The sequence below is a fragment of the Taeniopygia guttata genome, chromosome Z, assembly GCF_048771995.1.
Source record: "Taeniopygia guttata chromosome Z, bTaeGut7.mat, whole genome shotgun sequence".
Lineage (NCBI taxonomy): Eukaryota > Metazoa > Chordata > Aves > Passeriformes > Estrildidae > Taeniopygia > Taeniopygia guttata.
The window spans coordinates 28,580,046-28,594,654 of record NC_133063.1 but is presented as its reverse complement, the minus strand read 5'-3'; the positions used below and the strand labels follow the sequence as shown (position 1 = coordinate 28,594,654).

General features: G+C 37.1%; 1 long non-coding RNA gene across 1 annotated transcript; it reads left to right on the top strand.

Annotated features, from left to right (window-relative positions):
• Positions 1-1,297: 1,297 nt before the first annotated feature.
• LOC115491033 (uncharacterized) lies at positions 1,298-10,629 on the top strand. The gene is made up of 2 exons (XR_012052741.1): positions 1,298-1,426; positions 1,718-10,629. It is a non-coding gene; the product is annotated as an uncharacterized lncRNA (long non-coding RNA).
• The last annotated feature ends 3,980 nt before the right edge of the window (positions 10,630-14,609 follow it).

Sequence of the window (14,609 nt, the reverse complement as noted above, 5' to 3'; positions counted from 1 at the left end):
AGGAGGAAGCAGGGATCATTTATCTCAGCTAAACTTCCTTGCTTTCACTATAAGTGCACAGCTATCATTTACTGTCTGTAACCCTATAACTCGGTAGGAGGCAGGGTATAACTCTGCTACTCATCTGTAGAGGGACAGTGGTGGCAGGCAGCAAAATTGTGCCAGTTTCTGCTCAGCTGCTCTCCTGTGAATGGTAGAAAAGTCTTTCAGCAGAAAAGAGAGGAACTGGGGCAGAAGGAACTTGGATTTGAGAGGGGGAAGAAGAAGCTTTTGCTCTTTTATCTCCCACAGGGTAAGCCTTGCAGAGAGTTATATATCATTTCAGGAAACGGAATTGGACCAACTGTCCATCCCTGGCCATAACTACTGGCTGTTGAGTCTGAGTTTCAAATAGTTTATATTTTTTTGACATAATTTAAATAAAAATCTTCTCTGGCAATGTTTTCTCAGGAGCATACTTTAGGTCTTATTTTTTACCATATAGAGTTTTAGCAAAAAATACAGAATCAAGCATCCTTCACCTGTAATAAGAATAGTATCTGCTGTACTTTATGATATATTCATGGAATCACAGGTAGGTTAAGGCCAGAAGGGAATTCTGGAGGTCATCTGGCCTAACCCCTGCTCAAGCAACCATTTACCCTTAGACAAGGGCTAATGACCACAGAAACAAGAATCTTTTTGCCAGCTCAACAATCAATGGCTGACATGCACTATCAGAGACTTCCTCTCTCCATGCTGGCAGGGGAGAAGAGAACCCTGGATCACCATGTCCTCGACTGCCACCCCCACATCTCTGCAGTCACTTTGGATACTCTCCAGCTTTTCTAGCACTGTCATTGGTGTCTACATTTAAGAACATCATGGAGTAATAGTCTTGGGGGTCAGGCAAGCTCTGGCAGTCACCCCAACACCCACATCCAGCTCCCAGCATGTTGCAAACTTCTGCAACAAGCTGGTTAGGTTGGCAGCAGTGCCGCTGTCTGCTGCTGCCACTGCTGCCTCATGGTGGCCTTAAGGAGGTCAGGGCCAGCTGGCCCAGACTTCACTTGAAAGCACAGCCAGTTTCCTCAGCCTTGAGGGCAGTGCACCCGCACATCCTCTGTTCTGGCAGGGACAGCTGCTCCAATTCCTGCTGGGCAGTATGCCCTGTGGAACGTCACTACTATGCCCAAGAACATTTAGGCTTGTTTGAACTCGGAGAACGATCCCTTCTTCTGTCCAAGCTGCTGACATTGTGTGCTGTGATCTGAGCCTGACCCTTATTAAGGTTCTCCACAGCACCAGCTAAAAGTGTGCTTGACCCTCCCTTATTGTGGAGCGCCTGCAATAAAGGCTCCTAGTACCCTCAGCCAAGGGCAGCTGGTCAAGGTTTGAGGCTCCATTTCTTGTATCTCCTTGCTTAGACCAACAGCTGTCTCATTAGGTGGGTATTCTTATTTATTTAGGTCTTTTAAATCTCATTAAAGGTAAAAATTCTTCAAACTATAGTACTGTTACAGATGTGATCTCTGTGTTACTGATTAGTCTCCTTCCTGAAACCCTCAGAAGACTAATTGCTGCTCACTGCTCTCTGTATGTTCTTCCATGTGTTCACCCCAGATGGCCAATTGATCTAATTTGATATCTGAGGCAACCATAACTTCTTGTGGCCTGGCAGATATTAACTTTCACAGTAGCACGATTACAGATCCCTCCTTTCTGGATTGCATTTCAGCTCCAGGGGAAGGCAGACAGATCCTGCTGCCCAGCCCAAGGTGAAGACTGATGTGTGCAGCCACTGACAGTGAGTACTTTGTCTACAGGGAGGGGGAAACCATGCTGCTTTTCATTGATGCTACTCTTCCTCATTGTGAGAAGAAAGGGTTGAAATCTTCTGATAAACATTTGGATTTAGAAACCTGCTACTTGTGATTGAAGTCTTGGTTTTGATTGTACAAGTTTTACATCAGCTTTAAAGACATAGAGGGTTTATTTATGATGAATCCCAGCTGAGAGCTAATGACATTAAAGGATTTTGGTTCTTGATTTTTCTAAAGACTATTCAGATTAGGTAAAATATTTAAATAAAACTTCACAGATGTTACTTTTCAAAAAGGAAAGCCAGTTTTCAGTTTGTAGAAGCATCTATTAGAACTAATTTTGTGTATAACCCACTGTACAAAAACCTTTTTGCTGCAAAGTGTATTTCTTCCAGAGACAAAATTTCCCCTAAAATGCTGCTACAGGTAATGTTCATAACTTTTATCTTTAATTGCTGCTTTAAGTGGCAACTGCATTGGAAAGAACCCAAATGTCCTTTGAAACAGATTAAAGTTTAATTGTAGAGGGAAGAGTAGAATTAATAAATGCCCAGCTGTGTTTCTTGATCTCTTTTTTGGCTTGTAAGTTAGAAAAGATAAAAAGAGGCAATCACTCTTTAAGCATATAATTAATTTAAATATTGGAATAACTTAGCATTCATTAATGCATCTCTCTTTTACCTCCTCATTTTACGTCTTTGTTTATCTTATTAAAAAATGTGTGCAGTCTGTTGATTTCATCTATGTCCAGTGTGTTGCTGAAAAGGAAAGAAAACAATTTTAGTTTTGCCATTAGTAAAACAAATACACTGAAATTTGTATGCTGGCTTTTGCTTTTGTGGACAAAGGCATTTTGATTTTTAAGGAAAATATCAGTGGCTAATGATATCTAGCCTCTTTGACTTACACTGGTGGTGATGTCTTCATTCGTCAGAACAAATGATAAATCTCCCCTTGCTGCAGAACATTGTTGTGCTTTCTCAACCAGCCATTTTAATTTTCAGGTTGACAGCCAGTCAAAAAGAATCCATTATGGATAATCAAAGCTCATTTGAGATAGTCTTTGCCCCTAAAATGATGAGCTGAACTAGCTAGAAGTAAGAGGAAAGGTATTTGTGCTGTAATACACTGTTTTGGGTGACTCCTGGTTGTCACTCCACATGCTGACCCATACCTGGGTCTTCCCTGCACTGCTGACCTCAACCTCTTTATCCACTTTGTCAAGTCAAGACAGAGATCCTGTCCTACACAGTGTGGATGGGTGAGAGAAGGGTTCACCAGCATGGTTTGGGACTTACTGTGACTAAGCAACATTCCCATTTAGCATTTCAGTTCTGCCAAGGCAGGGTACGTGACAGACTTTTATTCTTGGGCATAGACACAGCCTCTGTGAGTTTCCTTGGGTTGGTCTGGGAAAAAAAAAAACCCTCTGATTGCCTGCATGCCAGTGTGCCCTGGACCTGAAATTATTAGAGTTAATCAATACCAATAATTACCAAGGAATTCCTCTGTGATTTAAGGCTTGCTAGTTTTGCAGTGAGACTTTTCAGATACAGGTTGTAAATGTGGCACCATAGATAGCACTTTGCAAATTCACATTGGTTCTGAAGTTTATGACAAGGATCACAGCAGCTCTACCAAGACAAGAATTAGAGTAGGTACTGCAGTGAGGAGATAGAGGTTCTACAACTACTCCATGAAATAAAGATGCTAATGCATGGGTCTGACCTGGGGTTTTAAGTAGCCTGGGGCTCCCCACACAATCTGCATGTGGGTTGCCAACCTGTGTCATCTTGGAGTAAAGTGAGAAAATCTGTTACCTTCAGTTGAGTCTTCTAGGGACACAAAAAAGAAAAACTCTTTATCAGGATGAATCTCATATATGTGCATAAACATACATATGTATGTGCATGCATATATTTTGTGTGTATATATATATATATATATATATATATATATAATACACATACATATGTCTGTATGCATTTTCCTTAGAAAAAAGACATCCTCTTGGTGGCCTGTTGGTTAGGTCACACAGTTCAAATTAAAAGACAAGGTCAAGTCCTTGCCCTGAACCAGACAGGTTGTCCACAGGGTAATGATTTTACATTTCTGCAATTTCACAGTTTTCATGCCAGTGTAAGAACCAGACCAGGTCATTCAGGAGGATGTGGAGGCTTCTGTACACAGCATGCGCTAAGAGCTAACACTGCCCTCCTCTCAATACTGCAATATTTCCTTTGTTAGTTCTGCTTCTTTACATGGAAAGAAACAATAATATTTTCTTTTTAACTGTAGACTTACAGCTACATTTTAAATCTTACAGTACCTCACAATATCATTATAAAAGGATATTGCTTTTTTCATATACCAGATTTAATTCCTTTTTGTTTGTAAGACGATACTGCATGTCCTTGTCTAACAAGAACAGCGTGATTCCTTGGAAAAAGGTAATTTGAAATATTTTGCTAACAGGATGGTTATGATTTTTCTTGTTTGCACTGTTTTGTGGTCCAAACTTTTAACAGTATTTTTCTCTATGTGGAATTATTTTCAAAAATATTTTTGTAGCTTATACACTTCAACTGATTCTGTTAAGAACAATCATAGAAAATTGTATTTATTTCCTCATGGTCATTTCCCCAGTCTCAAAATGAGGTGTTCCTCACTCCAGGTGTCCATGTGAAAAAATGCAAACAAAAAAAAATGAAAAGATGAATTCTCACTTGACAATACCTGTTTTATATTTTCTTAAAGTGCAATCTTTAGCGATGTCAATGGAGAAAAAGAAGAATGACGTTCAGGTTGTTGTTTTAAGATTTTATTTTATCTTCATTAAGGGAATAAATATTCTGTGTTTACTTCTATCTATCTGCTTTTGGTTTAGGCATTCTGTTTTTTCTGTTTCTCACATTCTGAATGAGCTTTTAGTGTGAGTTTGTTAAGTGCAGGCAGAAATAAATGGTTGATTTGTAAGCAAAATGCTATCCTGCAACTTAATCTGTTATTCCAACAACAACAACAAAAAAATTCTTCCTCTCTTACATTGCCAAGTCTAGAAAGCCTTATTGCAGAGAGTCTGTAAAGCCTGTATACAGAAAGGTTTGTAAATTGAGTAGTGTGGTAAAATGCCATCTTCTAACATTAGCAAACCCCACAGCAATGTTTTCTGTGTGCAATGGTAATGACTTAATGCAGCAATTGCACTAAGCTGCTCTGGTGGATTCAGCAAGTCCTGGAGTTTTCAATCTTCAACCAAGAGTTTTGCAATCTCTGTGAGTTCAATATTTCAACAATAAAGATCCTTGATAATGTCTGTGCATTAACAACACACACTCTTATCCAGTGTCAGGTATGGTATATGCAATAGAAGGTGGTATGGTTGGTGAAGGCTGGGCAAAACACTTGTTTTTCCCTCTGGAAACTTTGGCAAAGCTAAAGGATAAAATTATGTTTGCCAAAAATCTTCTCAGAGAACCCAAAATCTTATTTTTATAATGTTTTTGGCCTTTCATTAAATGAAAGCACTTTTCTGTACCACTCACTGTCCTTGTGATGGACAGCTGGACAACAGCTTCTATACGGCTGGGTGGCACCACAAGAGGTATGTGTGGGAGGGGGTGCGGCTGATGGCCCCCTTGCTTTGCCTTGGGAGGCAACTGACGTTTAGTTTCCCGCCTCCCCCGGTTGTCAGTCTTTTGTTATCCCGTCCCCCTGTTCCTGTCTATCATTATGTACTCCTTCCCCCAGTTATGGAAAGTTCTAAATTCTCTGTATCCCCATTGGTTCTCCCCCTGAAGCCACTCCTTCCCCTTGTCCCAGTTGGCTGTTGCCCTGTCGCTCTTCCCTGACTCCGCCCCCAAGCCCTCACCTCGTTGGTTGTTTCGTACCCTGACCCTCCTTCCCGGTTGCTGTTATAATCCCTGCCCCACCCCTAGTTCGGGGCTCTTGGAGCTGGCTACCCTTCCGAGCAGTTGCTTCCCTTCATCTCTCACCTCTCTCTCCTTCACTTGAACCCTTGGAAATAAAGCCACCCGTGAGTCACCCGCCTTTGGTTGAAGCTTGCTATTTCTTCAACAATCCAGCGCCTGCGGACCGGACCATAGTGGTTCCAAGACCCAGGCGCCTCAGGTATGCACTCTCAGTCTTCTCCTATAAGAAATAGTAGGGCCATACCATAAATGAATGGTTATTTGTACAGCAGTTCTGTGCAAAACTTTTGGGGTGCTGGAACTATTAGTCAACATATTGAATAATCAACCAGAAATAAAATATGTGGGTTAACAATGGACAGTGGGAATCCTCAGTGGGAAGTCTTGGCAAGGCTGAACTGTGATCTCAAAGTAGTGGTGGCATGCTTACATAAATTTAGAGTTATCCTTGTCCCAGAGCCTTGATATAACATAGAAAAGAAGTTCCGTGGGGATCCAGCTTGTTTTCCCAGTTTTAAAATTGTGTAGCTTTGGGTTGTTATACGAAAACTGGAAAGCTCAGGCATTTAAAATGTAGAACAAAATTTGTAGAGCCTTTCAACTGTAAGTTATAAGTGGAACTTCATTTACTTATTTAAGGTCAAAGGTGATCAGAACAAAAGAACGAATTTTATACAGGAAAAAAACATGCTAATGTGCCTGGTTTCATGAAAAGAGATTAATTTCCTGAACTGACACATGGAGCAGAGTCAGTCAGCATACACAAATTTGTAAGTGGGAGGTGGTGGTGGTGGTGGTGCAGAAAGCAAAGAAAAAAACCTGTGGAGACTCTTCTTCTCTTGGTGGTAAGTCCAATATTATCTCTGTGAAAAGAATTAACATTTGGTGATATTCAATAATATTTCACACTAAAGCAAATCTGAGTGATTCACAGCCATTTCTTCTTCACATTCATGGAAGGATATTTTTAGTAAATGCTTCAAAAATTTACTTTGAAAACTTACAGAGAAAATTGAATAAGATTTTCTTCTAAGGCTCCTCAGAGTTTGATCACACTAATGTGACCAATCTGCTATAAATGTATGGATTGCTAAAGATTTCACCAGTTTAATATTTAATTTTTATTGCAATATTTTATATATATACATTTGTGTGTTTTCTTTTTGTGCCTGGGTGCTCTGTCTGTACTGATAAAACCAAAATGGTTTTTCTGCAGCAAAAACTTAACAGGGAAGCTTGTGCAGTCTCAATATCTTTGTATGGAATTTGTTTCTTTGATTTTCTCTGCCTGTGACAAATTAAACCCTGCTTGCACAATTTCAGGGACTCTGAGTTGTTCTAAAATGCATTACAAGAAGGCATACTTCAGGCATACATGTTCTTGTGCCCACCTGGTGATCAGTGAGTTTCTTAACTCTTGTTGAATCCTCTCAAATATAAGTAATGCTACTACTGACACTCTAGTCCCTACCCTAGTTATTTATGGAATATTGTATTTCAGAAATGAATGCATTTCTGTTGTATAAATATGTATGAACTATTGAAGGGTTATCATATCTGCCATTACTGTGTTACTTTAGCAGTTGAAAATGCTGATGGGGGATTTGAACCCCCTTGTGCCCAGAATTTTGCAGTTTCAGGATACAATACTGATTGTCTACAAAGTTACATTATAGGTGTGCTTCACTCTTAGGCAGAAGGCATTAATATAACTAATGTTATCTGATATTAATAGCCCTAACACTGTCATTTTGCCCAAATCCCAAAGTTCTTATTATGGCTGATCATTCTGAGAAATTCCTTCCCTGTAATTCACATGGGTCCTTTGAAAGTATGGTTTTCAAAACCTTTGTTTTGAATGGTGACTAAAGGAAGCTGAAATATTCGTCCTTTTCATTAAAGATCTCATTGTTTAAGATTATGCAGGTAAACGAAAGCTGAAAGCCTGAACTCTGATGGTAGCACTTCATAAAAGAGGTGAAGAGTAAAGTGTATTGCCTTGTCAGCAAGGACCTGTTTTTTTAAAGCGCCTGGATCTGCCTTTGTGTATGTTAAATAAATGCTTATTTAATGCCTGAATATTGTTTTAGGACCAAAAACACAATAAAAAAAGGTCTGTTTTGTAAGAGACTGCTAAAACTGAATTCTAACTTGTATTTTTTGTTCTTTCTGAAGAACTGTGCTAAGAAAGTTTACATAATAAAAAATTGCTTTCTTATTTTTATCAAGCTTCTCAACAGGAGCTAATAATAGCTGTAACAGGTAATTTTGTCCTTTTGCAGAGAATAGGAAAAACTCTGAGTTTCTTGTTCAGTACACTGTGCGCGGTCAAGCACTTTGTACTCCCCTATCGTTGCTAAAAAACACCCCCACTTTTTAAAGAGATATTGTTGCTTCTTACAATAACATAAACCTAGACCTGTAATAACTGGAGTTGCTGAAATGGTTTCTAATAGAAAAACAATCGATCCAAAATATTGTTTTGGCCTGATTTCTTCAATGTGTTTGTGGAAAACATTCCAGTGAGTTGCAGTATTTTCTGGTTTGATTTTACTTCTACATGTTATATTATGAGATGCTGAAGTCTGTATATTTCAATTTTATTGAACCTTCTTGACTTTGTTGATGAAGAAACAATATCAGATTTTGAAAACTCTGCATGACAGACTGTACCTGGAACTAAAGTGTTCTGTGCTCTTTGTGACTCAAATTTCTGCAAACAGTGCTGCACTGAAAGCTTGGGGTACTGCTTCTGTTCTTGTTATCTGTAAATTAGCTTCATGTTCCCTCCTTTCACTCAACACTGCTTTGATCATAGTTGTTAAAACAACAGTTCTGACCTTCTCTAATTTTCTAAGTTACTTGAGTAGCTGGCCTCATTGCTACTTCTAATGCTCTTACCGAGAGGGAACATTTGCAGCACCAGGGCTTTGCCTTCCTGTAATTCAAAGGTGTTACTATGGCTGTGAAAATATACTTGAGTTATTTTAAAATCAATTATGTTGGGCACAACATAAACAAGTTAGAACACAAGTTTGCTAAACAGGGCAGGGTCTATAGGCATCCCAGAGCATGGTGTTAAAACAATTAACTTCCAGCAAAGTTCATTAGTTTAGGTTCGCAGTGTATATCTCAGCAAGGCAGACTGGCCTGGCCAGCTCTGTGCTGAAGCAAGACAGAGGTCTCTAGTCTGGTTTTGTGAACTGATGTGGAGGGGGTGTGCAGGAAAAAGAAAAAGTTAGGTTTGTCTCGACCTTCTTGTGTGCTATATCGGCAATATTTGCAATATTTGCTTAGCATATGGGTTTAAATGGGTAAAATAGCTGATTTATTTTAAGATGAGTGAAATTGAGTGAAATACAAAACCCTGTAAATATGTGATTTTGTTTACCGTGTTGACTTTGAAAGTTATAAATGCAAACCACATTCTTGTCCCAGATGTGAATCCAAGTTTTAAGTCCTCAGAATTTTGTTAACTTTTGCCCAGCCATATAAATGATTTCTTTAGTCTGAGATATACATTTTATGAACAGTTTATTTTCTATACAAATATACTTGCAGGAAAGCTTTCTGTATTGCAGAAAAATGTTTTCTATATTCAGAAACATTATTCTAAACTGAAAAGATGTCTGCAAAAATGGATGTTCCAGTATTTAATTAATTCAATATTTAATTTTAATTTTTTTTCAGTATTTTATTTATATGCATTTATCCTTCCACATTTCTTTTGGAAAATTAAATTAGTACTTTTTCTAATTTGTTTACTAAATTTTTAATATTTTATTTAAGCTCCAAAACTGTTCTAGAGAGGATTAGGTGAGCTGCTGAATTTTGTTAGTCAGGTTGCTATAGCTTGACTTGACCATAATGACTTGCAGATGAAGTTTTACAAGGAAAATACTTTTATATGAATCCTTCTTGTTTTCAGTTCTTTTTATTTCTTCCTCTCTAAATTCTTCTCTGTAAACCAGAAACCTTGGGACAGATGAACTCATGTCTAGTTGATCTCTGTTCTTCCATAAAGTAGCTATATACTTTTAACTCAAATTCTACTGCGCAAATTAGAGATGCACTATTTTCTCTGAGGTGTAGTGAGAATATACTCCATGTGTCTTAAAAACATCTGCCATAGTTGTAGACATATAAACGTTGAAAACAAGGGAGAGTAAAAGAGCACCACCACAATGTAGGTTTGGGATTACCTAATGAGGTCCACTGATTCCAAATGAAATGCCTCCAGGCAGAAAAGGCACCTGTCTGCTTTCTACAGATGCTACTGAGGTGAGCTCAGTGACAACCACTGACAGAAATTCAGGTGAAAGTACAAACACACTAGTGCATTACTGATAGTTCCCCCTGGCAAACTTACAGTACATTACCTAATTACCTACTTGCTTTATGTTACCAGGACTGTGTAAGCTTACACAGTTAAAAACCAAATAAAAACTCAACCAGCTTCTATGTACAGATAATAATTATATGATAATCACTCATATATCATCTTGCAATACAAATATGAGTTTTACTGTCTCTTCGATCTTTTGATTGTTGCCTTGTGGAAACATGCACAAACCTCAGTTATCAGCCATTCATTCTGAAGTTAGTATTTTGAAAGAGAATACATAATGATGGTCATTGCTTTAAATTTGTTGGTTTACAGCTAAGGTTTTATGACAGATAGCCACACTTTAATATAATGTTTTATTTAGGAGAATAAACAAAGTTATAAAGTTATTGAGCATTTTGATTTCTGTGTTCTTGGAAGATCAGTCTGTTATTTTGTGGGGATTTTGGTTTTTTTATGTGAGGATCAGCATTAAAGTCTTAAACCTTCATGACCTTTGACTGTAATGGTTGGTTTAAGCACTTATGTGGCTTTCATCGGTAAGGAAAAAGATGTTTAAAAGATGTTTCAAGCCATCCAGACTAAACAGAACAAAAGAAAAAAAAAAAATAAAAGCAAATTCTGAGTGAACTCCATGTGTATTAGAAAAAGAAATAATACACTTCATGATGGTGTAAATCACATTAAATGAAAGGCAAAGAGTAAATTAAGTCTTATTTTATACCCAAGTAAGAGAAAATACTGAATGACCTGTCAGAACATGTTGCTTTTCAAACTTTTTCACAGCTTCAGGCACTCAAAACTTCATTCAAAACTGCTGTGCCAAGGCATATGCTTCTGATATGTCATCAAGCAGTCTCATGTTCCAAGTTGGCCAGTTGCTATTAATTCCATAGTTGGAATATTGCTGTGAACTATGAAATTGTTATCTGAAAATTTAAAATGTAGCATTCTGTTTGCTGAGTGTACTTACAATATCAGATCACAAAACACAGAAACTATTGGTAGTTTCTAGAAAATGAATTGTTTATGAAGTATGATGCAAATTATAAGGTGCTAAAATTACGTTAAAGCCAAAGCTAAATGAAAAATTTGTATTAAGCAGTAAATAAGTAGGTTTTTTTACCAGGCAGAGAGCAATCTCTAAAAACCTCAAGCAGACATTTCAATAGACCAAATCTTTTATCAGTTGTAGTGAACAACAAAGTAGATAGAGATGACATATTTTTTAGTCATCAGGGTACTGCTGATATACTGACATGTGAAAAACGAATTAAAACCTCTGTTCATACCTCAATACAGACAAAAAGGAATACACTTCTAAGATTTTTTTTTGGTGTTATATGCTTAAGACTGAAGTTGTCAATCCCCAGCTTTGTTTATGAGCTCTTTCTGGGATGCCTTCCTATATCGTAAATTAACTTCAGTAAAAGGAGTTACTTCAGAAATTAATTTGGCCTCTTGTTCTTCCAGATTGTTTACTGAAGCATAAAATAAGGTAGAAACTAGAGATGCAGAATTGCTTCTAAACCCCAAACATTAAACTTGTGCACAGAGATTGAGGTAAGGTTTTGTAAACTGTAGTATTTCATCAGCTGTGTTGAAAACTTGATTTGGCTGGTAGGGAGAAAGCCCTACAAAAGAATGGGCCAAATTTTCCAACAAACTTTGGTTCTGTAGGCTACTGGATGGAGCAAGATGAGTGAAATTTTAGAAATATAGTCTTACCAGGGAGATTATTAAGAATGGTGCCTTTCTGAAAAAAATTGTTTTGAGAAGAAATAGACATATCAGAAAATTAAAACATTTACTTCATTTTAATTTATATCTGGCACAGATTTATTAATTAGTTTGTGCCCTAGAATGCGGAGACAGATGAATTAGATAAAGAAATTGATAATGTTAATTAAGAAAAATACCCCTGTAATTGGAAATAAAGCACTATGTCTTGGTTTAATTTCCAGGCCTATTGTTATATTATCAATAGGATATTGATTATCCTATGGTTATATTATCTGCTAGGATATAGCAGATTCTTCAATTTATGCAGGAATTAACCTTTTCAGAGACATCCTAAAAAGATGCTGAATCTGAAACGCTTGAAACATGTAAGCATAGAAAAAATAATAAACTCGCTTAATTTAGATTCTCAAGAGCATCCTACCTTCCTTTAGACGCTGTCCTAGGAAAACAAATGCATGCAATTCCATGTGAAAAGCTTCCACTTGCCTGTTGAATTCATTAGCAAATGAGTGGATGTCAAAATAAATATCTGCAAAATTCAGAACAGCAACCGAAAGAGCAAATTTTCTCTGTCAAATATGTTCAGAAATGTATACTATTTGATTCAATTGTTGTTTACAACCAAGAACAGGTAGCATCAGCTTGACAAGGTTGCAGTGAAAATACATTTTGAGGAAGATTATGGTTTTTTCTGCAGCTCAACAAGTTTTAAATGATTCTCCAACAGATTTTAATTTTTTTTTTTTTTAAACACACCCAACACAAAGGAAGTTGCTATTACAAAAATGTTTTCTTTTATTTCTACAAATGTATTCTACAAATATAGAATTGGAGATATCATGGCTGCTTATTCGGAGAAACATTTATTCTATTTATTCCTTTTAATGTTTTATAATGAGGAAAGTCTTATCTGACATAATTTTAATCAAGAGTCAATGGAGAGTAAATTATAGCTGAGTCTAAGATTGGAGTTCTGCCTAAGCAGGAAGCACTTTGCAAAGTGAACACATAATGCACACAACTTCTGCACCTCCACGGAAATGTGTGACTATATCATGGACATGTTTTATCTTCTGTCTATGGAGGCAAGAATATTTTGGGGCACCTGTGGTGATGGATACTCCTTCCTTTTGTGACTACTGTAGCGACAGTTTTAAGACACCATTTAAGAAAATAATTTAAAGTTAGGATGTACTAGGAGCACACTGGTCCAGTGTGGCTGAACAGGGTGTTAGAACTGCAGAAAGCTCTTGTGCTCTATAAGCTTAACTAGCATCACATGGTCCCTTTCTTTATGCAATTTTTGACAGACACTTCTATTTCTCTTCTAGGTCCACAAGCACAAATGTAAAATTTGTATTAACAAAGCATCTCAGATGTGATTTTCTCACAATTGCAGCCTTTATCACATAATTTTGGGCTGCATCAGTGTCAAATCTAGAAATAGAACATTCTTATTTTGGTCTTGAATAAAAGCTTTCCAAACTCTTCATGTGCATTCCAGTTGGATTCAAGTCCCCAGCAGCTCTTGAACAAATGTAGAACTCTGCTGTGTCACTGACACAGCCATTGTTCTGGGTAACAAATTTTTTAAAAGATCGTTTACCTTTCAGGTTTTTTCTTCAGATTGAATTTGAAAATCATGTAGATAAACATGAACTCTAAACAATGAATTTTCATGCTGAAATCCATGTAGGTTTTGAGGCATTTCCAATGAAGTGATAAATGATGTTTTCCTTATCTTTCCTTCTATTAAAATGCATCCCTCAAATCTACTGAAGAGATACCTCAATACACAAACACACTTTGTTCCTGGGACAGATGAAAGTTTATCCCAGGCCATTGAATGAGGTATGACAAGAATGCTGACCCTTTTCACTCCATGATCAAGTTACTTTTGGGGGGTGTCTTTCATAGTGGAAGAGATGGAAAGAAACTCTTCACTCATCGTAAACCTATGATAAAACTGTACCCAGAGCTCCTCTTTTTTTACATTTCAATCCATTTCTTTCTATTACTAAATTCACTCTTTCTCTCTTCCAATTTCCCACATACATGCTAAGATGTCCTTTCACGTACTGAGATCTACTGATAGAAAATGTTACACTGACCAATGTCTTCATACTTATAACAAAATCTCTCTGAACATACAAATTTTCTACAGAAACACAAATAAGAAAATATACTGAAACAGATCCCTGATGAGTTAGTCAGGGTATCTAACGACTCTCATAACATTGTCCTGGCAAAACTGATTTGAATGGCACTATTCCAGATATGTATTTGTCATGGTTGCATTTAGTGTGAAAGATTAGCATAAATGAAACACTTTTCCCTTTATGTTGTCACTGAATTATAAATACTTTTATGGGGATAATAAAGAGTACATACTAAGTTGTTACAGGGATGAAACTTGTGTCTTGGTTAAATTGCATTAAGTGAAAATAATAAAAAAATCAGTTGGGGCTTGGGACTTTTTTTAATGCATTTTGTATCCAAAATTTTCTGTATCCAGTTCATGTTATGATACACTGGAAATATATTTTGGGCCTGCTGTCTTGTGACATTATAAAAACACCCTCCTGTAACTTATAAATTTACATTTTTCAGCATCACAAAATCAATACACATTTAAACACCTATAGTGTTACACAGCCACTAGGGTCGCCTGGCTAAAATGACATCAGTAGCAGAGTTCAGGTCTGACAGATTTCCTTTCTGTACTGTGATTTGGCTTCTAAATTATATAAGACTCTGAGAGGTAAAATTTCCATTCACTTCTGTAAG